The sequence below is a fragment of the Heptranchias perlo genome, chromosome 26, assembly GCF_035084215.1.
Source record: "Heptranchias perlo isolate sHepPer1 chromosome 26, sHepPer1.hap1, whole genome shotgun sequence".
Taxonomy (NCBI): domain Eukaryota; kingdom Metazoa; phylum Chordata; class Chondrichthyes; order Hexanchiformes; family Hexanchidae; genus Heptranchias; species Heptranchias perlo.
The window spans coordinates 30,339,864-30,366,553 of record NC_090350.1 but is presented as its reverse complement, the minus strand read 5'-3'; the positions used below and the strand labels follow the sequence as shown (position 1 = coordinate 30,366,553).

At 41.0% G+C, this 26,690-nt stretch overlaps 1 protein-coding gene across 6 annotated transcripts in view; it reads right to left on the bottom strand.

Moving 5' to 3' along the window:
* Nucleotides 1–5,789, bottom strand: part of ahdc1 (AT hook, DNA binding motif, containing 1) — a 127,352-nt gene extending 121,563 nt beyond the window's left edge. For all 6 annotated transcript variants that reach the window (XR_010967308.1, XR_010967309.1, XR_010967307.1 and 3 more), the window contains exon 1: nucleotides 5,736–5,789. The gene's annotated coding sequence lies outside the window, so the exon portion shown is untranslated. The remainder of the gene's footprint in view (nucleotides 1–5,735) is intronic.
* Nucleotides 5,790–26,690: the final 20,901 nt, after the last annotated feature.

Sequence of the window (26,690 nt, the reverse complement as noted above, 5' to 3'; positions counted from 1 at the left end):
TCCCTCTTTCTATCTGCCAGCTCTAAAATTCCTAAGTAAAATGAGTTTGAGAAGTCATAATGTAGTTCTGACAGGCATGGGTGCACAATATAAAAGTGCTTGCAATTAGATGCCAAAATGAAACTCTCAGTCAGAGAGGCCATAAGGATGGTTGGTTGAGCAATGAAAAAATTTGCACTGATGCAGCGGAGGGAGGGGAAGATTCTTCTTGTTAGGCTGGAGTTGAAGCGTAAGACCATCTGCATCTGGCTATGCTATATCTAGCTGAGAATACTTGACACAAATACTGGATTCTGGTACAGAAAACACTTGCTAGAAAAGAGTGCCATTCTCTAGCAATTAGATTCTCAATGCGTACAAAACTCACTCAATTCACTCAAGCATGCTCCAAACAACTGAAAATTATGAGAAATGATGAAGAAAATGAGAAATTAAGGTACTGCCTTCATATTATCTGAAAGGTTGAGCAAGTTATATTAAATTAAACTTGTCAGAGGTGATTATGGTGCCATAACATAACACTGGCCCTGGTGACGATCTTTTCAATTTAAGGTCAGTTGGTGGTGATAATGATTTCATGTTGGTACTCGCAGCCAGCGTCCCCATTCCCAAGTTAAAAAATGCAGTAATTCAGGGGCTGTTAGGTAGCACAACAGGTGATCCACTGGAATTTTCCTGCCATTTAAAGAGAATTGGAGACACTGGATGACTATTCCTGTGTTGTGACTGCAGCAGACTAGCTGATGAACAAATACCAAGTTATGCCATTAACATGAGACTCTCATTTTGTGTAACTCTGACTACAGTAAGCCACTAATATGAAATGATGGTGGATATGTATTTATAAACAGCCAGACAAAACCTTGGTATAAAATAAATATTTACATTATTTTAAGGCATAGAGATAGTTGGCTAAAGATTCAGGCTAGAATCTTATTTTTTCCTAGCTCACACAGCTTCAAAAGACACAGGAATCTCCCGTGGCAACAACCCGACTAAAACTGCATCACCAGAGTTTGTGGGGTATGAAGCACCACCCTGGAATAAGGGATCCATGCAAATCCGTTATAAAATACATATTAAAAAGAAAAATTCAAATACAAAAGAAAACCCAACTTTGAAGCACAGTGGATTGGCAACTGCCCTTTCAACTTTGGAACCAAAAATATAAATCCAGCCCAGACTGGCAGGCTAAAAGTCACTTCTATTGGCTATAGAAGCTCTATATGAAAAAAGTTTGAGCAGTCACAAACTAGTAATCGGCAAACTTACTCAAACAGGTCACAGAGAGTTGATGTAAAGAACTGAAAATATCAATATACCATATAGTGTACTCCAAAGTCAGAGTTAAAATACATTACTGAGGCAGAACACAGAGACAGAATCTGTATTGAGTTCATGTCATAATTGTGTTTAGGGTGCTTAATAGGGAAATGGGCACAAAATATGTAATTGTCTTCCATTACCTGAATTAAATTCAGCTTTAATAACTGAACTATTTTTGGATTTAGTTGTTACCACTTTTCCTTTATTTATTCTCCCCTAACGCAAAGGAACCTAGCCTGCTTCTACATGCAACATATGTGCCACTTCTGGTCAGCCACTGGGAGTGGCTATTGTGATGTAGGTCAATTTGCCATCCTTTCCATCAGCAAGGCACCTCATTAATACTCAGTGCTATGCCTGGTGATCTGGCCAACCTCTGCACATTGACATCTGAGAGAAGCCAGTATCACTACAATTCAGACCCAGCTTTCCCGGTCCATGAGATATTGCACAAATATGCTGCATCACTGCACATGAAATAAATGTGATTTATTTATTTATATTTCATTAAGGTACCAAGGCATCAGAAATTTTATAGTGATTACAAGGAAGGTACCATATGTTTGCCCAAGAAAGAAAGAAAAAAACACTAGTAAATCAATATTCATGCTGCTTCAAAGCTGTAGTCATTTAAATATTATCCAAATGTATGCTACAGAATGATAATACCGTATGTATAATCTTACACATGCAAATACAGGCAACTGCCAAATCAACCACATTCCCAAAGGTATCACACCTTTTTCTTTGCTGAAATAGTTCATGTGGTCATGCACATGTGCTGCAGATTACAGCAGTGACAACTTTCTGAGGCATGCAACTAGTTTCTTGAGTTACTATTCCTGCAGAGCTGGCCTCTTCAAAGCATACCAGATGAATAAATGAGGTGGGAGGGAAGGACATTTCATTGGGCAAGCATCTAAATGCCCACTAACAACATCTGGATGCACGGTGTACGTGAGCATCCACTAATGTCAAGCCTCAACATGCTCTGTTGTTGCGCTGCTTCTTCCTCCTTTCCATTTTCCCCACTTACGAATCAAAAATAGAATGGGAGGAAGGAATAAGGGCACTATAATTACAAAATCTGGACCAATATGAATAAATCTGAATTGGAACTGGCTCAATTAGATTCAATTAACACTTAGAATCATGGTTCTCTAACCCTACTACACGTAAACAGATTTCCTCCAGAAAAAAAACCCCATGGAAAATTCAAAGCACTACGTAAGTAAAAACAAGATATTTTCTTTCTCTTGAATCTTGCTCTGTGCAGGGCTGATGTAATAACATCCAGACACATACACTGCATTGGGATGCGAGAGGAATGATGCACCAGTTAAGTTTCTGGCTACTTACATGCTCAGTCAGCTGGAGTATTAAAAGGAACAGTTTGTTCCCACATTTCTGCTTAACTTTCAGAAGAACATTTTTACTTGAATATGAATGAATTGGAAAACCACAAATTTACACTTGAATTCCATGGGATGAGAATATTCCTGAAAATTGGAAATATATGTACATATTCAAGCAGGTAAAAATGAACAAGATGAAGTTCTTAACATGGGTTATAGCACAACAGTGTCTGTTATGGCATTCAAGAAAACATTTTTCTGAATTCCTCATTCCATGGCAACACCATTATTTGCTGCTCAGATGGTATCCTATTAGGAAAGGATAGGCAAAATAACATTAAAAAAAATATATATATTTTCTTTATTTTCTTCCCTCTTTTTGATCTCAAGTTCCATGTGTCATTTCCTGGATGAGAAGACAGAAAGGCAACCTGCCTCAGGCCTCTCTGCCAGAATCATCCTGTAACTGGCCAACATTAGATGCACAAGAACACTTCAACTTTAGACTAGGGTTTGTTAATTCCTCTACTGAACAGAAATACAACATGGGCAAATCATAGGTACCAACCACTGCCCAATACCGCCAGAATCCATTTTATATAGTACTATCAGACACAAACTTTTTTGGGAGAGGCTTTATTTGTGAGCTCATCAGTCATAATCTATAAAAGAATCTTTACATTATCAATTACTTGCAAAATAAACATATACCAGGTTCACTGTGCAGTGCAATCTTAGACATAATCAAGAACATGGAAAAGATAAAATATAGATAATCAGAAATGACAACCAGTTCGGTCAGACACATAACTATTCAAATTGCCAAAGGCTTACCTTACTGCCATCAAATTATAGGTTTTGGACATGGAGGTAGGATTTTCTTTCAAATATAAGCAAATATTTAAATTCTCCCAGTTTTCTTAATGCTGCCTCCAGCTGTTCTTTTATCAGCAAGGCTGAAGGAGAGATAGTCTGGAGAATAGACCTCACCACTGCCAATGTCAAATGCTGTTTGTGGATGAGTTGGTGCGCATACTGCTCCCAGAATTTATAATAAAATACTATAATATTTATGAAATGACTGACATGCCATATGCAAAAAAAGTTCACTTTACACTTCGTTCATGGCTGGATAGACAAAGGAGAGCTGATTGAGGAGAGGAAGTGCTTATGTGTTAAAGGGTGATCCTTCAACACACAAACACTTCCTCTTCTCAGTCAGCTCTCTTATCCATGTGCCTGATATAAACTCAGGCTTTCTAGCATTCAGCCAGAATAGACATGATCAATTTTGAGCGAAGCTGTAGCTTCAGAACTGAACATTTTGTGATTTTATTCAGAAGCTAATTGTTTTAATGAGTAATCGGATAAATAAAATAAAATAAAAATGCGTGGGTCATGTAACTTTAAATGAAGTCAACAAAAATAAATACATTGAAGATACAGAGGCTAAAAACAGCATGGAAACTAAAACTTCAGCTAAATTAATTTTCCTTTGGTTTCTAGTTGCAACAATTACAGTATGATTGTCTGCAGGAAAAATTATATAGCACCAACAGCAGACAAAGATCTTTGTACAGACAAATCATGTGGAACTCACAGACTCAGTACAGGCTAATGGCTGAATATCTCAACCCACATAAGCAATGTCATCATTTTGCATGAATACTGTAGACTGTCTTGGTTCCTGTGGTGGTCACCCTGAGTAACATAACCTTCAGTAACCTACCTGGAAGCAATAGATGAACACTACCATTGCAATCCTTACTGAAGTCATGTAAAGTATAGTAAGGACAAAATTGTGTTACTGCTAGTGCTGATGTACTGTTAAAATAATTACAGACTGAAAGAGGACAGATAAAATGCAATATTCTGTAAAACAGATTCTACTAGTACTGTTTTATATGCTACATACTGAATATAATAATTGGCGGGTAGTGTGTATGTTACAAGGCCACAGCACAATCAAAAGGTTCTGACGAGGTCACAAAGCACAAGACTGAAGCAAAATTGGTTTATAAACACACACCAAGACTGCAATATATTCCTAGACAGCTGCTCCATAATCATTCCAAGTGAGTTTTACTGTACAGGTCCAAATTTTCAACGATAGTTTCTCCATACAGCTGCACATCTCCCACTCGTGCATCTGGGGTCTGCTATCACCACCCAAATTTTTCTATTTAGATTCCTATCTACCACTGCCATTGCTGTATTTTCAGATGAAGGTAAGACAAACACTATGATACAGGTGAGTCAAGGATTGTGATGTAGCCAAGTAAAGTGAGACTGCATCGGTGGTGTCAGGATATTGCAAGGTTATTGTTTGCAGCATTTCGCCAGGTTTTTCATTATGGCATAAACAGCATAGTATAACATCTTAATCTTCTACCCCGAACAAAAATAATCGCTGACTCTGTAGTACAACCAAAGTCGTTTATTGAAAAAATAAATTTTATTTCAAAAAGCCAATCTAAGTAGGTTTGATCAGACGTTTTACCGTACAAAAAAGTTTTTTAAAAAAATTATCACAATACATTTGTTTCACTGTCCGTACGCCTCCGACCAGTTATCAAAACCAACTGTCATCAGTGTCATTAAAATGCATTGAGACGGCAAAGCAGAATTACGCCAGATTATTTGGAAATGCCGTCTGAAGTTTTATGCAATTACAGTAAGGCTTCGAATTTGATCTTAATAGATATAGTGGACTGCGTTTTTAAAGGTCCAGCACGCATTCATTTTTAGAAGGCAACTGGTATAGTCGAGTCAACGCTGCATTACAGAAAAATACAGCATTTGAAAGCTCTCGCCACTGTGACTCCCCCGCTAGTGACATTTTTACAAGTGTTGCACGTCGCATATCGTTTACTTCAGCTCAATTTCCTCTGCAAGCATAATATGCAATTTGGAAAAAAAAATGCTGGATATTTGAAATATTGGCAGTCCGCTAAAATGTCGGCGATTTCTTTTCACTCAGCGATAAATAAAAACCCCAGGGCTGATCGATTTAAGAATTGCGGACAAAGAATGGTAAAGGTAAATGTGGATTACCTGGAGACTGTTCCCTGGCTCCGAGCTCGCGTACCTCTGACAAAGTGCTACAGCTGACAGGAGCGCGCATGCGTCAACCCTCCGCTCTCGCGGTGCTGTGGTAACAATTTTTGGTGCATGCGCAACAGGGTGATTAGCGCATGGCTGGAGGTGAGAGGAGGGAAAGGGTGAAAGTGAGGAAAGAGGAAGGGTGTTGAACTGAGCACAGAGGAGGAGGGAGGAGGGGGGGAGGGGGGGAGGAGGAGGGGGGGAGGGGGGGAGGGGGGGAGGGGGGGAGGAGGAGGGGGGGAGGGGGGGAGGAGGGGGGGAGGGGGGGAGGAGGAGGGGGGGAGGGGGGGAGGAGGAGGGGGGGAGGGGGGGAGGAGGAGGGGGGGAGGGGGGGAGGAGGAGGGGGGGAGGGGGGGAGGAGGAGGGGGGGAGGGGGGGAGGAGGAGGGGGGGAGGGGGAGGAGGGAGGGGAGGAGGGGGGGGAGGAGGAGGGAGGGGGGAGGGAGGGGGGGGGGGAGGGGGGGCGGGAGGGGGGGGAGGGGGGGCGAGGGGGAGGGGGAGGGGATGATGGGAGGAGGAGAGGAGGATGGGATGGGAGAAGTTGGGGCAGGGATTTAATGAGGAAATTGTGCACGGAAAATGTGGGGAAATTAAGAAAGAAGTGGGAGGGATAAATTGGGCAGGAGAGAGCAAGAGCAGAAAGTGAGTGGAAAAGAGATGGAACAAATTTGGAAAGAGAAGCAATGCAGTAAGTTGGAGGTGGTGGGGGAGGAAAGGGTGAAGGAAATTAGGAAAGGAAGAAGAACATGTAAAGAAGGGCATGGAGGGTGAAGAAGGAGGTAAATTGGGGAGAGTCTTAAAGGGAAGAGCCTAAAGAGCGGAGAAGGTCATTTGAAGAAGGTAGTTAAGAAAAAAGGGGGTAAAGAGTAGAGAGGGGTAAATTAGTGGTGGGAGTGAAGAGGGAAGAAAAGTAAATTGGGTAAGGACTTAAAGAGGAGAAGTGGTATTTTATGGGTAAGGAGTAAATATGGAGGGAGTGAGGAGTAAAATAGAGAAGAATGAAGGTAGGGAAGGGGTAAAGAGAGGAGGGGAAGATAAAGTGCAGAGGTAATGAGAGAAGGGGAGGGGTAAACAGGGGAAGAGAGAAGGGAAAATGAAGATGGGGAGAATGGGGGGGGCAGGAGAGTAAGCCAGAGAGAAAAGGGGTTGATGGTGGAAGAGGGAAAGGGAATAATGGAAAGAAGCAGAAGAGAAGGAGATGGAAAAGATGGGCAAATACAATGGAAATAGATGGAACAGAAATGAGGAAATGGAAGAGGAAATATGGAAAATGAAAGGTAGATTGGACAGGGGGGGCATGTTGGAAGGGAAAGTGAAAAACGAGTGGGGAAAATTGGAAGAGAAATAGAAAAATATGAAGGGAAATTGAAGTGCTCAGGGAAAATGAGAAGGAAAATTTAGGAAAGAAGGTTATTGGAGAAACTATAGAGAGTGGAGGTGAAAGTGAGTGGAAAATTGGAGAGAATGGAATTTAAGGGGAGAGGGATAGTTGGAAGTGCGAAATGAGTGGAAAATTAGAAGAGTGAGAGACTAGAGAAGAAATTGGAGAAGGGGGAAAGAGGATGAAATTAAATGGAAATAAGGGGAATTGGAGGGGAGAGGCTTAAATAAGGGTGAAATTGGTGGGGAGTAGGGGAAATTGGAGAGTGGGGTAAATTGGAGGGAGAAGTTGGATGGATGGGGAGATTGGAGGAGAGTAGAAGAAATTAGGAGAAATTAGATGAGAGGGAGAAATTGGTAGGAGGAAATTGCTTCCGAGAGTAGGAATTGGAGAAGAATAAGGGAAATTGAGGGGTAGAAGAAAGGATAAATGAGAGAATGACATTGGAGGGGAGTGAGAAAATGTGAAAGGGGAGATTGGAAAGGAAAGGGGGAATAGGAAAGAAACATTAGAGGGAAATTGAAGGAGAGAGGAGGAAGTATGGGACACTGGAGAGGAGGGGAAATTTACATTAAGAAATTAGAATAAAGGGCGAATGAAAGGGGAAATTGTAGGGGAGAGGGAGAAATGGTTGGAGGAGAGGGTAGAAATGAGGAAGAAACTGAAGAGAAGTGAACATTTGAAGCAGAAAAGGGCAAATAAGCAGAGGAAATTAAAGATTAGATGGAAAATGAGAAGTGAATTTGGAGGATAGGAGAAACTTGAGGGGAGTGGGAACCATAGAGATCCCCAAAAAGAGCAGCCCAAGGGGAATGAGAAGAGCAATCAGTGTTAATGCCTTTTACATGCATTATGGACCTGGAAACAGGGCAGGAAAAAGGTCAGCCAAGGTAGGAGAACCCATCATGACTTTCTGTTACTGCAATGTACTAAGTATGTATGGCACTCAAAATACCTCTCATACTTAAAAATAATTTCAAACCTTACCATGAACACCCACACCCCAGTGAAGGACGTGTTCCTTCACTCAAATCCTTCCATGCATCAAGCCCAAAAGAATCTTCCCATCTAATGTAGCTTGACTTTATAAGTCATCACATACATTATGTTGACACTTGGGTATAACTGAATGTCATCTGAACAATTGTAATCTTGGAAGAGAAGGCAGAACAAACATTCACTCAAGTGCCTGAAACATGCAGTATACAACAGTCTTCTTCATGTGCCCTACACCATGGACATCAATCTCATATTCAGAATAGGCAAGCCAATCCTTGCCTTCTGAAATCTCAGAAGTCTGGCAATACCTGACCATAAGTAACTGAAATAATGCTTTCTTTTCCAAGGAGCATGGAGGTTCACTTCTGTTTTCTTCTTGCCCAATGTAGTTTCCCAGTGCTGATAACACTTCTCTTCAGTTGTATCTGACTAAACACTCCAAAAATATGGCAGCTTTCTTACACTAGAACTAACACTGCCACACTAGGATATCATTGTCCCCATCAGAGGCTACAGTTTTTGCCTTTAACAAGAACCAGGCCCAGGAACTTTGAAAAGCCAAAGTTCCCAGGTTTTTCGGCTATGAAAGAGTGGGGTGGAGAGAGGGGATAAAGGAAGGGGAAGGATGAGAGGGAAACAGAGAGGGGAGGAGGAGGTCCTAGGTTTTTTTGTATGACGTTCACACGTTGTGTGTATGGAAGTAGTCTTCCTTTTGTGTACAAAGAAATCTCACTTTAGGACTCTCAACTTTGTATGTACAGGGGGATTTGCTTTTTCGTGCATGGGCATATCACATTTTTGTTTATGAGGCACATGTTTCTGTATAATTGTTTGCAGTCCACATGATTATCCAGTCTCTAGCTTCAAAAGGTTGCCCTGACTCACAGCTAGCACTATTCTTTGCTTATTATTCTTCCTCCTTCTACTGAATCATTTATTCAGTGACACACTGTACCACAGCAGCATAATACATATGATCCACATGGCATCAGGTTCCACATGTATGCTGACGACACCCAGCTCTACCTCTCCACCACCTCTCTTGAGCCCTTCACTGTCTTTGGTCCCCGCCACAAACTCTTTACCCTTGCCGTTGATTCTGTCCCCTTCTCTGGCCACTGTCTCACGTTGAAGCCGACTGTTCACAACCTCAGTGCTCTATTTGACCCCAAGCTAAGCTTCCAACTACGTATCTCCATCTCTGTAACATCGTGCTTTTGATACCTCCGTCTCAACTACTCGAATGCTCACCTGGCCAGCCTCCCATCCTCCACCCTCCATAAACTTGAGCTCATCCAAAACTGTGCTGCTGTATCCTAATCCACACCCATCAATCCTGTGCTTGCTGACCTACATTGGCTCCCAGTCCACTAACACCTCAAGATTAAAATTCTCATTCTCTCATTCAAATTCCTCTATGGCCTTGCCCTCCCTATCTCTGTAACCTCCCCCAGTTGTACAGCACTCAGAACTCTGCATTCCTCCTACTCTAGCCTCTTACCCATCTTCCACTTCCTTTGCCCCACCATTGGCAGCCGTGCCTTCAGCTGTCTCGGCCCTAAGCTGTGGAATTCCCTCCATAAACCTCTCTGCTTCTCCACATCTCTCTCTTTTAAGACGCACCTTAAAACCTACCTGTTTGACCTAATATCCTAATATCTCCTCCTTTGGCTCAGTGTCAATTTCTGTCTGATTACGCTCATGTGAAGCGCCTTGGGTCGTTTTACTATGTAAGATTTTTAATATAGTACTAATACATATCCTCTGGTGTTGCTCACGGTTGGTCAAGGGATTCACTGTTTTATAACAATAGAGGATAACATCAGTCTTTTGGAACTAGAGTAATACCACCATCACCAACAATAACTTGCATTGATATAGTGCCTTTAACATAGCATGGATTTGTTAAGGGAAGGTCGAGTCTGACTAACTTGATTGAATTTATTTCCAGATTTTTAAAAAAAGATTGAATTAAAATTCTCACAGTGGGATTTGAATTCATATTCTCAGTTCCAGGTTTGCTGGAATACTAATCCAGTCACATAACCACTACACTAACATACCTCTAGTGATTGAGTCCAATGGAAAAGAAACTCAGGCATGGTGTGAAACAACTGAACCTGTTTCATGCTACTAGAGTAGACCAAACTCCCCCCAATGTATCTTATCCCTGGTAGCCTATTAGTTGGTAGGTGGATTCTGTAGCAGTATATTCTAATCGTCATTTAGAAAGGTACTGATTAATCAAGGACAGTCAGCATGGATTTGTTATGATGCGGAGATGCCGGTGATGGACTGGGGTGGACAAATGTAAGGAGTCTTACAACACCAGGTTATAGTCCAACAGCTTTATTTGGAATCACAAGCTTTCGGAGCTTTCCTCCTTCGTCACCTGATGAAGGAGCAAAGCTCCGAAAGCTTGTGATTCCAAATAAAGCTGTTGAACTATAACCTGGTGTTGTAAGACTCCTTACGTGGATTTGTTAAAGGAAGGTTGTGTCTGACTAACTTGATTGAATTTTTTGAGGAGGTAACAAGGAGGGTCAATGAGGGTAGCGCGTTTGATGTAGTCTACATGAATTTTAGCCAGGCTTTTGACAAGGTCCCACATGCCAGACTGGTCAGAAAAGTAAAAGTCCATGGGACCCAAGGGAAAGTGGCCAGTTGGATACAAAATTGGCTCAGTGGCAGGAAGCAAAGGGTAATGGTTGACGGGTGTTTTTGTGACTGGAAGGCTGTTTCCAGTGGGGTCCCACAAGGCTCAGTACTAGGCCCCTTGCTTTTTGTGGTATATATTAATGATTTGGACTTGAATGTGGGGGGCCGATGATACAAAAATTGTCCTGTGGTTGATAGTGAGGAGGAAAGCTGTAGACTGCAGGAAGATATCCCACTCTAAAAACAGAGGATTTTTATCCCCACCAGCCCCCAACCCACCCATTCTTGGGGGTTAAATTTTACCCCTTAGATTAACACCTGTTTTAGGACCTAAATTGGAAATTGGTTGCCCTGAACGCAGCAGTCAATTGATGCCCACAGCTCGCCAGTACTAACCTAATGAGGCTGGCGGATCAATTTGTCATGGTCCTGCTATCGGATTCAGTGACGTGTGCAGCATTCGCTGCACCAGGATCATGCCCAATATGGGCATGAACCAATTTCCAGGCCCCTTTCTCTAGTGTGCTGTTAAAGATAAGGGCAAGGGGCTCACAAAGCACATGACCCATTTCTTCAAGGACCCTCAAATGGATGTCATCTGAGCCAGCAGCCTGGTCAGTTCTGAGGTTCCTTCTTCTATCTAGGATGATACCTTCATCTATTTTAATATTTTTGATTTTGTTGTTAGCAACGCAACGTTGCTGTTAGTTGAGCATCATCTTCAGAAGTAAAGACTGATGCAAAGTAATCATTTAATACCTCTGCCATACCCTGAGAGTCCACTTGAAACCGTCCTAGGGAATGGATTAACAAACAAATTAAAAGTGAGATAAAGAGGAAAAATGACATGTACAAATTGTGCAAGCAGAAAAGGGAAGGGACTCACTGGGATGAATAAAAGAAAATGCAGAAACATGTTAAAAGGGTAATCAGATGACCAAAGAGAAACTTGGAAAAAGGCATAGCAGCTCAGTCTAACAGTAAAAAATTCATTATGCACCACAATAGTATCATAGAATCATAGAAAGTCATGGCACAGAAGGAGGCCATTCGGCCCATAGTGTCCATGCCAGCCGAAAAAGAGCTATCCAGCTTAATCCCACTTTCTAGCACTTGGTCCGTAGCCCTGTAGGTTACGGCACTACAAGTGCACATCCAAGTACTTTTTAAATGAGTTGAGGGTTTCTGCCTCTCCCACCCTTTCAGGCATTGAGTTCCAGACCTCCACCACCCTCTGATTGAAAAAGATTCTCCTCAGCTCCCTTCTAATCCTTCTACCAATTACTTTAAATCTATGCCCTCTGGTCACTGACCCCTCTGCTGAGGGAAAAGGTCCTCCCTATCCACTCTATCTGGTGCCGTCATAATTTTACATACCTCAATTAAATCTCCCCTCAGCATCCTTTGTTCCAAAGAAAACAACTTCAGCCTATCCAATCTTTTCTCATAGCTAAAATTCTCCAGCCCTGGCAACATCCTTGTAAATCTGCTCTGTACCCTCTCTAGTGCAATCACATGTTTCCTGTAATGTGGTGACCAGAACTGTACGCAGTACTCAAGCTGTGGCCTAACCAATGTTTTATACAGTTTTAGCATAACGTCCTTGCTCTTATATTCTATGCCTCGGCTAATAAAGGAAAATATCCCATATGCCATTTTAACCACCTTATTTACCTGTCTTGCTACCTTCAGGGATCTGTGGACATGCACTCCAAAGTCCCTATTGTTCCTCTACACCTCTCAGTATCCTCTCATTTATTGTGTACTCCCTTGCCTGTTTGCCCTCCCCAAATGTGTTACCTCACACTTCTCTGGATTGAATTCCATTTGCCACTTTTCTGCCCACCTCACCAGTCTATTGATATCTTCCAGCTGTCTACAGCTTTCCTCCTCTCTATCAACCACACAGCCAATTTTTGTATCATCTGCAAACTTCTTGATCATGTCCCCTACATTCAAGTCCAAATCATCAATATATACCACAAAAAGCAAGGGACCAAGTACTGAGCCCTGCAGAACCCCACTGGAAACAGCCTTCCAGTCACAAAAACACCTGTTCACTATTACCCTTTGCTTCCTGCCACTGAGCCAATTTTGGATCCACATTCAAATAGCCCGCTGATGCTTGCTTTTTAGACTCATACACGAATATTGTCCATTTGGTCTGTTCTGAAAGGGCGGTTGGCATCCATGTAAATACCATAACCTGCGCCAATGCCTACAGGAGGAGATGGGATAAAATTGTCTGCAATCTGTTTATAACTTCAGCATTTTCCCAAGGATTACAATTAAATTACTCTTACAGAAGTTTCGATTATGAACCTTGTTTCAGAATGGAGATGGAAGAATACAGTGGGAAAACAGAACATTTGTAGGCATCAACAAATCGATACTGCAAGACTTGTAAACAAAAATCAAATTAATGTGATTGCCAAATAAATTTTACTCTCTCTGTTGGAGCGAGACATTAATAAAGTTCAGCAATGGTAATAATGAAGTCAGCAGATAAGAAAATAATACATTTCCAGAAGAGTTAAGTGGACTAAAAAAAAAACCAAGAATGAATGAGAGGTCAAGAGGAACTTTTAAAAAGTTTGAAAAACTAAGAAGAGAATTATTTAAGTGCAAGGAAGAAAAATATGGTAATTATTGAAGGTAGTCTAATAAAATGTCTTACAGTGGTGTTCCCCAGGGCTTTGATCTGGGGCATCAACCTTTCACCCTACTTATTAATGACTTTGATGAAAGAATAGACAGATGGATATCCATGTTTGCAGATGACAGTGAGTAGTGCAGTTGGGAGAAGGAAGTTGCAAAGGGACAAAGACAGATTAAGTGAGTGGGCAAAACTATGGCAGGTGGAGTTTAATGTGCGGAAGTGTGAGGTCATCCACTTTGGACCTAAGAAAGATGAATGGGAGTATTTTCTAAATGGTGAGAAACTAGGAACTGTAGAAGAGCAAAGAGATTTGGAAGTCCAAGTACAGAAATCATTTAAAGCTAGTAGAAAAGTACAAAAAACAATCAAAAAGGCTACTGGAGTGTTGGCCATTTTCTCAAGGGAGCTGGATTACAAAGGGGAGGAAGTTATGCTTCAGTTGTATAGAGTCTTGGTCAGACCCCATCTGGAGTACTGCATTCAGTTTTGGCAGGATATATTGGCCTTGGAGGGAGTGCAGCGCAGATTCTCCAGAATGAAACCAGAGTTTAGGGGATTAAATTATGAGAACAGGTTGTCTAAAATTGGCTTCTGTTCCCTTGAAATATTATAAGGGTTCGATAGGGTAGATACAGAGAAACTATTTCCTCTGATGGGGAATCAAGAACGAGGGGGACGTAATCTTAAAATTAGAGCTAGGCCATTTTGGAGGGAAATCAGGAAGCACTTTTTCACACATAGGGTGGTAGAAATCTGGAATCTTTCAAGACTGAGATCGATGGATTTTTGTTAGGTAAGGATATCAAGAGATATGGAGTTGAAGTACAGATCAGCCATGATCGAATTGAATGGCGGAGCAGGTTTGAGGGGCTGAATGGCCCACTCCTGTTCCTATGTTCCTGGATAAAATTGGGAGTAAAGAATAAAACTGAAGAACTGATAAGTCTGTTATAGTGGTGGAAGAGAGCTATGTCACATTTTAAAATTGCAGCAAATGTTTATCAAAGTAAGAAGTGCTAGAAACTCAGAAAAGCAAAAGGAATTGAACAAGGAATAGGTTTGAAAAGGTACTTCAAAACATAAATGGATTCTATAAATAATTATTATATGGCATGGCATATATAACAAAAAATGGTTCTCGTGAATCAAACAACCCAGTACATGCACAATCTGCCACTGTCCTAGGGTAAAAACTCCTGCACGCAAGGAGTGCTCCAAATTCATCATAGAAAATATGGTTTTGAAGGAAAGCTTAACAGAAAATCAGCTGCAGCCTGTAAAAGAAAGTTCATTCACCCAGAAATATGGTGGTACTTTTACAAAAAGCAGACACTAAAATCATTAACTCCCGAGTACATAAATCTCAAATGTGCCAAACAAAGCAACAGGAGTTCCAGGCACTTTCAGCAAGGACAACATAGAATGAGATGAACTACAATAAGATCTGATGCAGAGAAAGAAAAGTAGCAATGACACTGAGGTACTGCAGTTTTCATTTTAAAATAACAATGGGGCTAAATCTCTGGGAACAAAAGAAGAAAATGAAACACCACAAAATCTACAGTCAGTTTTTAAAATGTAAAAAATAGAAGTCTGAAAACTAATCTACAAAATCTGGAACAACCTCCACCTAAGAATGTACATAGTAGACTAAAGCATGCCTGGGTTGAATTTTCACAGCTTGAGACCAACTTTCAATTTTTGAAGCTGGTCCCACGATATCGTGTTATGCAGCCGACTCAAATTACCCCATATTTTTCAACATTACGCTCTGGTTCAATGCAATAACATTTTAAAATGTTTATTTTAACCTGTTTGAAAACAGATTTTTCAATCCTTTTATAGGGCCTTTGTAGCTTGTGACATTCCCTGTTTAAGAAAGCAGCCCTCTAAAATGGCCTCAGCCTAGAAATTGGGCCATAAAAATAGCATAAGTGAAGTGCAATTCCGGCAGGATGGTGGGGGATGGGGCTAGTCTGAAAATGGCAAGACCTGGATCCGCCGGGTTACCGCCTCTCTTACATTGTTCGACAAATTGCGTTCGTGTGAATGTGGGGGTGGGGAAAAGGGGGGGCTGCGTTGGGCACTTCTTCTGCTAGCCCGTTACATTGTGGCAGCACTTTAGAACATTTCCGAGCTATCCTGGGAATTCGACCAGAAGCGCCCCGGTAGGCCCAATGGAACCTACATCTGTCAAGAGCAGGTGTAGGTTCTGTTGTGAGCCTAAAGTGGGGCCTGAAGTTCAAAAGGCAAATGGCAATCGATCCCAGAAGGATTGATTGCTGTTGCTACGGGGGTTTTACATCACTGGAGGGCAGATAGCAGAACGTGCTCCTTTTGATCTTCAGTCCAAACGGCTGATTGCCCCAATCTTGCCCCCCACCCCCCAGAACAGCATCCTACCACTACGAATTTCTGCTGCCTCATACGTCGTAAGAATTTAGACCTAGCCAAATCTGAAACGGTTATTTTTGGATATTATTATTTAACAAACGCAGATAATAAATGGTTATCTTGTGTGCCCAAATAATCAAGTAATCATATTTAGCATTTATCTACAAATTTTAAAAGTTAAGATCTATTTTGTAACTGATTGTAATGTGGGAATAGAGGTATGTTGTTCTGTGTGAAAAGCACGACATAAATGCAAGCTGTTGTACTTTGTGAGAAGTAGAATACACAATTATAAGTGACAACAGCCACAAGCTAAAATTAGCTTGAGGAATAACTAATGAATAGACTGCCACCTAGTGTGGTAAATAATTGGCTTGGCGTAAGCGTCCAAAAATGAATTCGATCAATTTCTGATTCAGCAAGGAGTAGAAGGTTTAGGATAACAAAAGGTGAAAGAGGGTCAGACCAGATCCTGAAACATGACCCGGTTGATAGTCAGTTGGATGAGCTGAACAGCCTTTTCTGGTTCATCTATTCATATGTTCTGTGCGGGAAAGGAACAAGCCATTGAAACAACTTTTCCACAAATTCTGTCAATTTTTAATATATTCAATAATCTAATCTATATTTAATCTAATCTATAATGTAATATATACCATAATATGTTATTTCCTGGTATTCAACTGTTGATTATCATTTGATACACTTGCAGTGATTATCTCACAATCATTATTCCTTCAATGTGGAGGCACTTGCAAAAACAATCTAGAACACAATAATTGCCAGTGTTGGCTGTGATTTTAAAAACTCTTCAAAACATAGCAAAACCAACCCCACAAATTACACAATCTATATTACTAAAAATGTATACATAGTAGGGATTTCAAACTTTCAATCTCATTTTGCAAATCAATTGATAGTTATAAACAACTTGGGCTTTGCTCTGATATTCTATGGCACAGTCTTAACTCTACTGTGACTTTTTTATGCCACCCTTGGATGTACATTGGTCCCCGTGAAATCATTTTTGTGATAGGTACATCTTATATGTTCAATTTCCCAATGAAGGAAATTATCAGTACAGGTAGAGAAATACCCACTTACATGTGATTCTGATGCACTATCTTGCCCAGCCATGACAGGATGAAAGAGAAAATGCTGCAGCAAGGTTCAACAATCGCTAGTTTCACAACTCACTGGATCCCATTTTTACAGTTTATCTCCTTAATAAAAACTCTTGTTGCAACATGATCAATCCTTCTCATTCTTCCATGCAGTTTCTGTAATTAATAGTTGATCAGTCTTGATTCAGGCACTGCTTTCTTTCCATTATATTTCTTTGTTTCATTTACAGTTTGATTTTCTAATTCTTTCTCTGTCTCTTTTATAACTCTTGTGTATTATTAGATCCTTTTTTAATACACTTTCTCTCCCATAATCAACACATTCATCCTCAGCAAATGTCCAAATGCAATATAAAAAAAATTAAAAACAACAAACTTACTCGGTAATTATTCCTCGAAATTCTCATTTTTCATCTGCACGATTCAAATATATTCCTTTGCAGCTTAATATAAAAATAACATGCATTGTACATTACAATAACTTTGGAATTATTTTTAAACAATTGGTTAAACTATTTTCATTGTGGAACAATCTATGTTAACTGTTAGCACATTACAGTAGCTCATCAGTCTGTTTTATTCCATCATATCCACTTTGCTGATCACCATTTTTGATGACTTGCCATGATATTTAGATTTCAAAATCTGCTTCGTAGCACACAGCTTCCATGGAGCTGAAGCTCCACTGGCAGCTAAAACTGGAAAGTATGAAGAGTTTAAGACACAGTTCACTTGTTATGAGTTCTGAAGTGACAAATAATTGTTTCAGTATCTGTTATCTTTGGAAGTTTTGTCTAACAAACATGCAGAATTGCTGAGATGACAGTGGATTTGTTTAAATGACAGTTCAAAATTTATGGCTCTCAAATAAAAGGTACCAACAGCTTCAAGCATAAGTGCCAGTTCTTTGAAAGATTTGTCATCTGTCGTACCACATCACAAAGTGCTAAAATCCACGTACTGTTAGTGACTCCCTAATACTTCTTTCAGTTATTGACATTTGTGAAATGAGAGTTAGGGAAGAGGTTGCTTGAAAACTGAATCATAGTAGCTTGAAAACTGAGACATATTTCACTATCAGACAACACTGCATTGAGGAAAATTGATAAAATGCAGGTGGTATTCGGGCCGGCATTCTCATTTTCAAGAATTTCAGGGAAAAGGTAGATGTGAGTAAAAAGTGATGCAGTGTATGTAGAACATGCTAACAGAGTAATTGGCCTTGTTTGGCACTGCACTGAGAATCCAAAAACAGATTTCCTGGACTGGCAGACAGCTGATGTAAATCCTACATCCCTAAAGGGATATAGAACCAGTCCAGCGAACTATAGACCAATCAGCTTAACGTCGGTGGTAGGAAAGACAATGGAATCCTTACTCAAAGATGTAATAGAAAAACATCTAGAAACTGAAAATATAATAAGGAATAGTCAGCACGGATTTCAAAAGGGAAGGTCATGCTTGACCAACCTTGTTGAATTCTTTGAAGAAGTAACAAAGGATAGACAACGGTAATGTAGTAGATGTAATATATTTGGATTTTCAAGAGGTCTTCGATAAGGTAACACGTAGTAGACTCATGACTAAGGTCAGAGCATGTGGAGTCAGGGGAGAAGTAGCAAAATGGGTAGCAAGATGGCTATAAAACAGAAAGCGGAGAGGAGGGGTTAAAGGTAATTACTCAGACTGGCAAAAGGCAGGACGTGGTGTTCCACAAGGACCGATGCTGGGACCACTGTTGTTCACCATTTATATAAATGATTTGGACTCGGGAATTGGAAGTATCTTAATATCATGAAAGGTACAGCACAGAAGGAGGCCATTCGGCCCATCTTGCCTGTGCCGGCTCTTTGAAAGAGCTATCCAATTAGTCCCATTCCCCTGCTCTTTCCTCATGGCCCTGTATTTTTTTTCCCTTCAAGTGTTTATCCAATTCCCTTTTGAAAGTTACTACTTCCACCATCCTTTCAGGCCGTGCATTCCAAATCATAACTACTCGCTGCGTAAAAAAATGTTTCCTCATGTCGCCTCTGGCTCTTTTTCCGATCACCTTAAATCTATGTCCTCTAGTTACTGACCCTTCTGTCACTGTAAATAGTTTCTCCTTATTTAATCTCCCAAAACTGTTCACAATTTTGAACACCTCTATCAAATCTCCTCTTAACCTTCACTGTTCTGAGGAGATCAACTCCAGATTCTCCAGTCTCTCTACATAACTGAAGTCTCTCATCCCTGGTACCATTCTAGTAAATCTCCCCTGTGCCCTCTCTTAGGCCTTGACATCCTTCCTAAAGTGTGGTGCCCGGAATTGAACACAGTACACCAACTGCGGCCTAACCAGTGTTTTATAAAGGTTTAGCATAACTTCCTTGCTTTTGTACTCTATGCCTCTATTAATAAAGCCAAGGATCCCATATGCTTTTTTAACAGCCTTCTTAACTTTTCTGCCACCTTCAAAGATTTGTGTATGTGCACCCCCAGGTCTCTCTGTTCCTGCACCTACTTTAAAATTGTATCATTTAGTTTATATTGTCTCTCCTCATTCTTTCTACCAAAATGCATCACTTCACACTTCTCTGCTTTAAATTTCATCAGCCATGTGTCTGCCCATTTCACCAATCTGACTACGTCCTCCTGAAGCCTGTTACTATCTTCCACATTGTTTACTACATTTCCGAGTTTAATGTCATCTGCAAACATTGAAATTATACCCTCTATACCCAGGTCCAGGTTATTAATGTATATCAAAAAGAGCAATGGTCCTAATACTGACCCCTGGGGAACACCACTGTATACTTCCCTCCAGTCTGAAAAACAACCGTTCACCACTACTCTCTGCTTTCTGTCCCCTATCTAATTTCGTATCCACTCTGCCACTGTTCCTTTAATCCATGGGCTTTAATTTTGCTAAAGTGTCTATTATGTGGTACTTTATCAAATGCCTTTATGAAAGTCCATATACACATCAACTGCACTACCCTCATTAACCCTCACCGTTACTTCATCAAAGAACTCAATCAAGTTAGTCAAACATGATTTTCCTTTAACAAATTCGTGCTGACTTTCATTTATTAGCCAATACTTTTCCAAGCGCCAATTTATTTTGTCCTGGATTATTGTCTCAAAGTTTCCCCACCACCGCGTTAGGCTGACTGGCCTGTAAATGCCGGGTTTATCCCTCCCCCCTTTTTTGAATAGGGGTGTAACATTTGCAATTACAATTTCAAAATTTGCGGACGACACCAAATTGGAGGGTATAGTTAATATCGCAGAGAACTGTGACAAAATACAGGAAGACATTAATAAACTTGCAGAATGGGAGTGCAATTGACAAATGAATTTCAGTAAGGAGGTATTACATTTTGGTAGGAAGAATAAGGGGACCACATACTGCTTGGATAATAAGAGTCTAAATGGGGTAAAGGAGCAGAGGGATCTGGGGTTACAGATACGCAAATCACTAAAAGTAGCGACGCAGGTTAATAAGGCCATAAAAAAAGCAAATCAAGCACTTGGGTTCATTTCTAGAGGGATAGAATTGAAAAGCAGAGAAGTTATGTTAAACTTGTATAGAACATTGGTTAGACCACACTTGGCGTACTGTGAACAGTTCTGGTCTCCATATTATAAAAAGGTTATAGAGGCATTGGGGAAGGTGCAAAAAGGATTTGCTAGGATGATGCCAGAACTGAGAGGTTATACCTATCAGGAAAGATTGAGCAGGTTGGGGCTCTTTTCTCTGGAAAATATAAGTCTGTGGAGTGACCTGATAGAGGTCTTTAAGAATTATGAAAGGGTTGGATTGGGTAAATGTAGAGAAGATGTTTCTACTTGCGGGGGAGACCAGAACTATGCCCTCCATCGCCTGCTCAGAAGAGCAGGTTCAAATTGAAGAAGGTGGGATCCACACGGGACGTCGCGGGTAAGTCACACTGCCAATTTTAACTGCCCACCTGCTCAATTTCTGTTGGTTGGGTAGAGTTAAAATTGCTCCTAAAGAATAAAGACATAAGTTAAAATTACAATGTTATCTTACCAGATAGACCTAAAAGACAAGGAAGAGCTGGATGATACCAAAGTCAAGGCATGTATCAGCTGTCAACTGGTTAATTTGTATCAGTAATTTTAGACAGACATCCTTGAATTATCATAGTCTTTGTTTAGAAACGTAATCTGAGTCAGAGATTCAAGCCTCGACATTTACAGGGCGGGGCTGGGGGGATGATTGTAGTGGCCAGAAAACCCGGAAATGCGGGCGATGCGGAGGTACTGCCGAATTTAATGGCAGGGCATCATTTACATTTTTTTCTCCCTTTCCCGGCCAGCAGCCGGCCAGAATGATAGACCGGCTGGCCGTGGAGCGTAGAAGGCCTGCGCTGGTAGGCCGCAGGTGGGTGAAGGAGGGAGGGATTGCGGGTTGAGGGGAGATTGTAGAGGGAGGGAGGGAGAGATCATGGATCGGGGAAGGTATTGCATCGCAGGGTGGGAGGCTGATCGTGGGGAGGGAAGGGGTTCGCGACTCGTTTGCTTGGGGGGCCGGGGGAAGCACTCCTGCTCCTCCTGGCCCACAAGCAGTGCTGGAAAGTCACTTACCAACTGGATCTGGCCGTTCTTGCCTCTCTTCAGCTGTTGGGTTTCCTGAGCTGCAGCCGTTAAATGTAAAAGTCAGTTAAAATTTGAGGCACGCAACCTCATTCAAATATTTAAATAGCTGACCCGCTTCTCGAGAGCAGGCTAATGGCCCACCCCCCAAACCTGCCTTCGTTAAAACTGGAAGTGGACCGGTTGGAGGCAGGTTTCTGATTTTTTAAAATGGTAACGTCCCCCCGCCCCTCTTCCGCTCGTCCTAGGGGTTAAAACTCCCCCCTGATTTTATGTTGAGACAACAAAGAATTCAGGTTGATTGAACAACGGGAAGACAATGTGATTGAACTCAGCTCTCATAACATGCTGAAGAATAAATGCTGGACTACGATTATTTTAGGTGCCTTGACTGGTTGTGGCATCCAGAACTGTCAAATAAAGCAATGAGGGTATTTCTCACATTTGTACCTGTTTAAAGTGGCTCCATAAGTCTGGTTTCACAGCGTTCCTATTAAAACAAAAGAACAGAACCAAGTTGAGAATGGAGAGCAGCTTAATGTGTATTTCTGTCAAAGATCAACCTCGGGATTGATATGAAAAGCATCAGATAAAAACAGTTCCATTAACTATAGGGAATTGTATCATGCATCTCCCTTTGTTTCTTCCCCCAGTTCAGAATCTCAAAGCTCAAAAAATATTATTTCAGAAGCCAGGAAAATGCATCTTTTATTGTCTGAAGTTTCAAATATTTCCAAGAGAACATGCTTGTGGAATCCCCCCCTTCCTCCTTTCCCTGGGGAATCTTGTCTTATTGCTTTTGCTGTGAAGGGGTCCAAGATTGAAAGGTTGAAAACCGCTGGTACAGATAATCATTTTAAATCAAGTACCATATGTTTTTTTGCTATGTGCTAATAGGCACCATGGACCTAGAAGGTCACAGTCTGCAAATCTCTGTTTTCAGTAATTTTAATGGAATATGAAACAAATATGTTTTAAATATGGCCATTGTTTGCCACTAATCATTCCATTTAGGGTTTACTGTATAAGGACCACAATATTCCATTGAAACAATAATAAATAAAATGAACCAAGCTTTGTCAGAATAATGGTATCACTAGCATATAGCAATCTTATTCCAGACTGTTAAAAGTGTTCCTGCAACAAATAAGACAGCCTCTTAACTGTGTGGTGCACGAACGTCATATTTTAAGGTTCATGAACCAGATTTTCACCCTTACCCTAAATCCTGGCACTGGTCTCCACCCAGATCTGCCTTCACTGCACTTGGACCTTCCAGATATACAGCCTGACGTTCTCCTCAGCCTGTATGTAACACTGCAGGAGATCTATAAAACAAATCCATGAAAATAATGCAATGAATCGTGCTTTGATTTCTCTAAATTTCTGAAATATTTCATCTTCTGATTTAATAAGGATAAAAGTCTTAACACACTGGTTTGGATTTCTGTCTTGCTAAATTGTTTTTTTGGAAGGCAAAATTCCACATTAATTCTAAAGGGGGTGCAGGAACAGAGAGTCCTGGGGGTATATGTGCATAAATCATTGAAAGTGGCAGGACAGCTTGAGAAAGTGGTTAAAAAAGCATATGGGATCCTGGGCTTTATAAAGAGAGGCATGGAGTACAAAAGCATGTTATGTTTAACCTTTATAAAACACTGGTTCAGCCACAACTGGAGTATTGTGTCCAGTTCTGGGCACTGCACTTTAGAAAGGATGTGAAGGCCTTAGAGAGGGTGCAGAAAAGATTTACTAGAATGGTTCCAGGGATGAGGGACTTCAGTTACTTAGATAGACTTGAGAAGCTGGGGTTGTTCCCCTTAGAGCAGAGAAGGTTAAGAGGAGATTTGATAGAAGTGTTCAAAATCTTAAAGGGTTTAGATAAAGTAAATAAAGAGAAACTGTTGGCAGAAGGGTTGAGAACCAAAGGACACAGATTTACAATGATTGGCAAAAGAACCAAAGGCGACACGAGGAAAAACTTTTTTATGCAGCGAGTAGTTATGATCTGGAATGCGCTGCCTGAAAGGGTGGTGGAAGTCTATTCAATCATGGTTTTCAATAAGGAATTGGATAAATACTTGAAGGGAAAAAATTTGCAGGGCTACGGGGAAAGAATGGGACTAACTGGATTGCTCTTACAAAGAGCCGGCATTGGCACGATGGGCTGTATGGCCTCCTGTGCTATAATTATTCTATGGTTCTATGATCAACATTTTTCTGGCAGCTGAACACCATAAAACTGCTGTTTTATACTATGGACAGGTTAACATGTTCATCTGTTGGGGTAAAAGTTACAAGTCTCCATCACCTGTTTCCAACTTCAGAAATAGGTGCTGAAGCTATCACAAAAAAACAGTCATTAACCTCATAATGGGGAAAGAAGAGCTGATGCAATGTCTGCAAACTTAAGGGGTCTTGCAGACCTATCACCCACGAGTCCAGCTAAGAGCTGGTGCTATGGGGACAAACACTTTGCTAAATCAGCAACAGCATAGCATATTTGAAGTTTGTCTTGTGGCAGCTGCCATCAGTTTTTCAGATGAGTGAGAAAATCTGATTTACATCCTCTGCAGTTAAGCAACTCTCCTGTGGTATTACAAATAATGTCATCTGCTCGTCTGGCTGATACCAAATCACACGTACTCACCCATCCAAAGCAAACTAGCACCCATAGGTAACATTACATCGTCTTATACATTATCATTACAGGATACAATAAAGATGCCCATTGCTGATAGATTTTTTTCTCTCTGTCCCTTCTGTCTTCTGTTGGGAATTATGTACATTAACACAATAGTGCAAAATCAATAATTGTTAACAAAATTGTTGTCAATGCTGTTATACAGTAAGATGCAAGGATTTGCATAAGATGAAAGGTCTGCCAAAAAGAAATATTGGTAAATTGAGAAGAGTTACCAAGTCTTCATATCAAGCAACTTTCATGTTTGTGGAGGTTACTGCTGGTGATGTTAAATCTACTCAAATATTAATACCAACAGCAAAACCCAAGCCATTATTAGATATTTCTGTAACTATTAGGGCAATATTGCAGAATGAATGTCCTCATCTCCATGGTCACTAATGCAGACATACTTTTCACTTGTACTTCAGGTATCCTTCTAAAATGACAACATAAAGTGATCTAACAAAGCAATAAGCTTTACCAAGTAATATATCTCAGTGTTTCTTTTGAACCAGAATTGCTTTCTTGAAATAAAGACTTCATGGGATAAAACAGTCTCATCCTGGAGTAAGCCATGCTAAACATCTAATGAAATTCACCTAGTTTTAGCAACACATCTCTGTATGACTAATGAATGCTATTTCTGGTTCCAAAGCACTGCATACTGGAGTGTAGTAAGATAAATTGGGGTCAGAGTGCGATATATATTCTCCTCGGCATGCACTTCTATTATTGTATACAGACATTCTGTCAGATTTCCAGGTGCAAAGACAACACAATTATTACAGTAACATGAAGTGCTGTTACAAATGACATCCAGGGATGTTCCAAAGTGTTGCGCCAGCATTTAAAGTAAACTTTTAGTTCAGCAATACATGCAATTTGTGTAAAACCATAGTCTAACTACATGAAAATAATTATGGCTAGACTGTTGCATTTTGATTCATTACCCACCAGTACAGAACTGTTAGTGACACCATTAAAGTCTGTTGTGAAATTGAGGAACAGTGTGAGAGTTAGAACTTGCTGTCAGGGCTGCTGAGGTCTTCGGAGAATCATACTCCTGACTTTTCTGTTAGTATAGATTTCCTTATTCCAGTATAATTAATGACCAATTATTACATTTAGATACATAGAATATACCATGTTGTTTCTAGTGTTGAGGTACCTTCAATGCAATAGAAACATAACTGCTTAGAAAATAGTTTGTGCCCAGTTTCGGGGGTGAGCCCAGTAGCAAGTGGGAACCGCCGCACCAAAACTGATGAGCAAGAGGACCACACAAAATTGGTCCCCCAGCGTTATCAGGGCGTGCCTAGTGTAATGGGGACACCAGTTACGCCGCAAGAAGCAGGACGCTGAGTGCACAGACGATGACGATCCGCTGGCGGGAATGCCAGCACCGGAGCAATAGAGAGTCCTGGGGAGGGGGAGTTGCGGGGGAGGAGATCGAGAGGGGGGCGAGTGTTGGCCAGCAGTGGCCTACGGTTTTAATGTGCGTCAGAAGGATCATTCCTGCTGCTTCTGGCTCCACGTTCCGTTTTGTTGGCAGCCTCCAGCGGTCCCTTTAAGGACCGCTGGTTTGGCTGCTCTGCACTTGAGAAAACTGACCGCAGCATGCATGGCGCATGCTGCACCCTGGCACCAACCAGTTTTAGGAAGGGGCCTGAAATAGGCGTTAGACTCTCAATTTGTATCGGCGCTGGTCGTAATGCCTGTATGGGGGGCGGGGGGGGTCACCCTGGACGAGTACAGAGCGCCCTAACCAATATGACGTGTGGCGCATACCCAGCGCAGAATGAGCGCGTGCTACATGCCATATTGACCTGTCAGCGCCCATTTTAGTGTTGCATGACAACATGGACTAAATTGGTACTGTGGCGTATGACTTGCACAAGGACAGTTTTCAGTGCTTCAAATGCAGTGGTTTTGAGCAGATGCTGGCATACTTTTAACAATGGATGAGTTGCTTTGCTCAGCTGTATTGAGGTTAACTTACAGCAGGCCCTTATTAATGATTTGAATGCACAGTTACTTCATATATATATCAGTAGTCATGATCAAAGTGCAATCTATTTAGTTTTATAGAATAATTCATAATTTAACCCTTTAAGCCCCGATATCATTCTGGCGAATCTGCTCAGTATTCCTTCATAGTCCAACATATCTTTCCTGAGGTGCGGTGTCCAAAACTAAATGCAGTATTCCAGATGGGGTCTGACCAAAGCTCTGTACAAATGAAGCATGACACAGCATGAATAAATGACCAAAGCGACAGCACACATCTTGCCACACCAGAGGACTATGTTGGTTGCTTATGAAAAATCATGGAATAAATTGCTCACTTATTTTTCAGGCAGGTCATGATTGTAGTGTTGCAATGCTACCTATCAGCTGATTTTTGT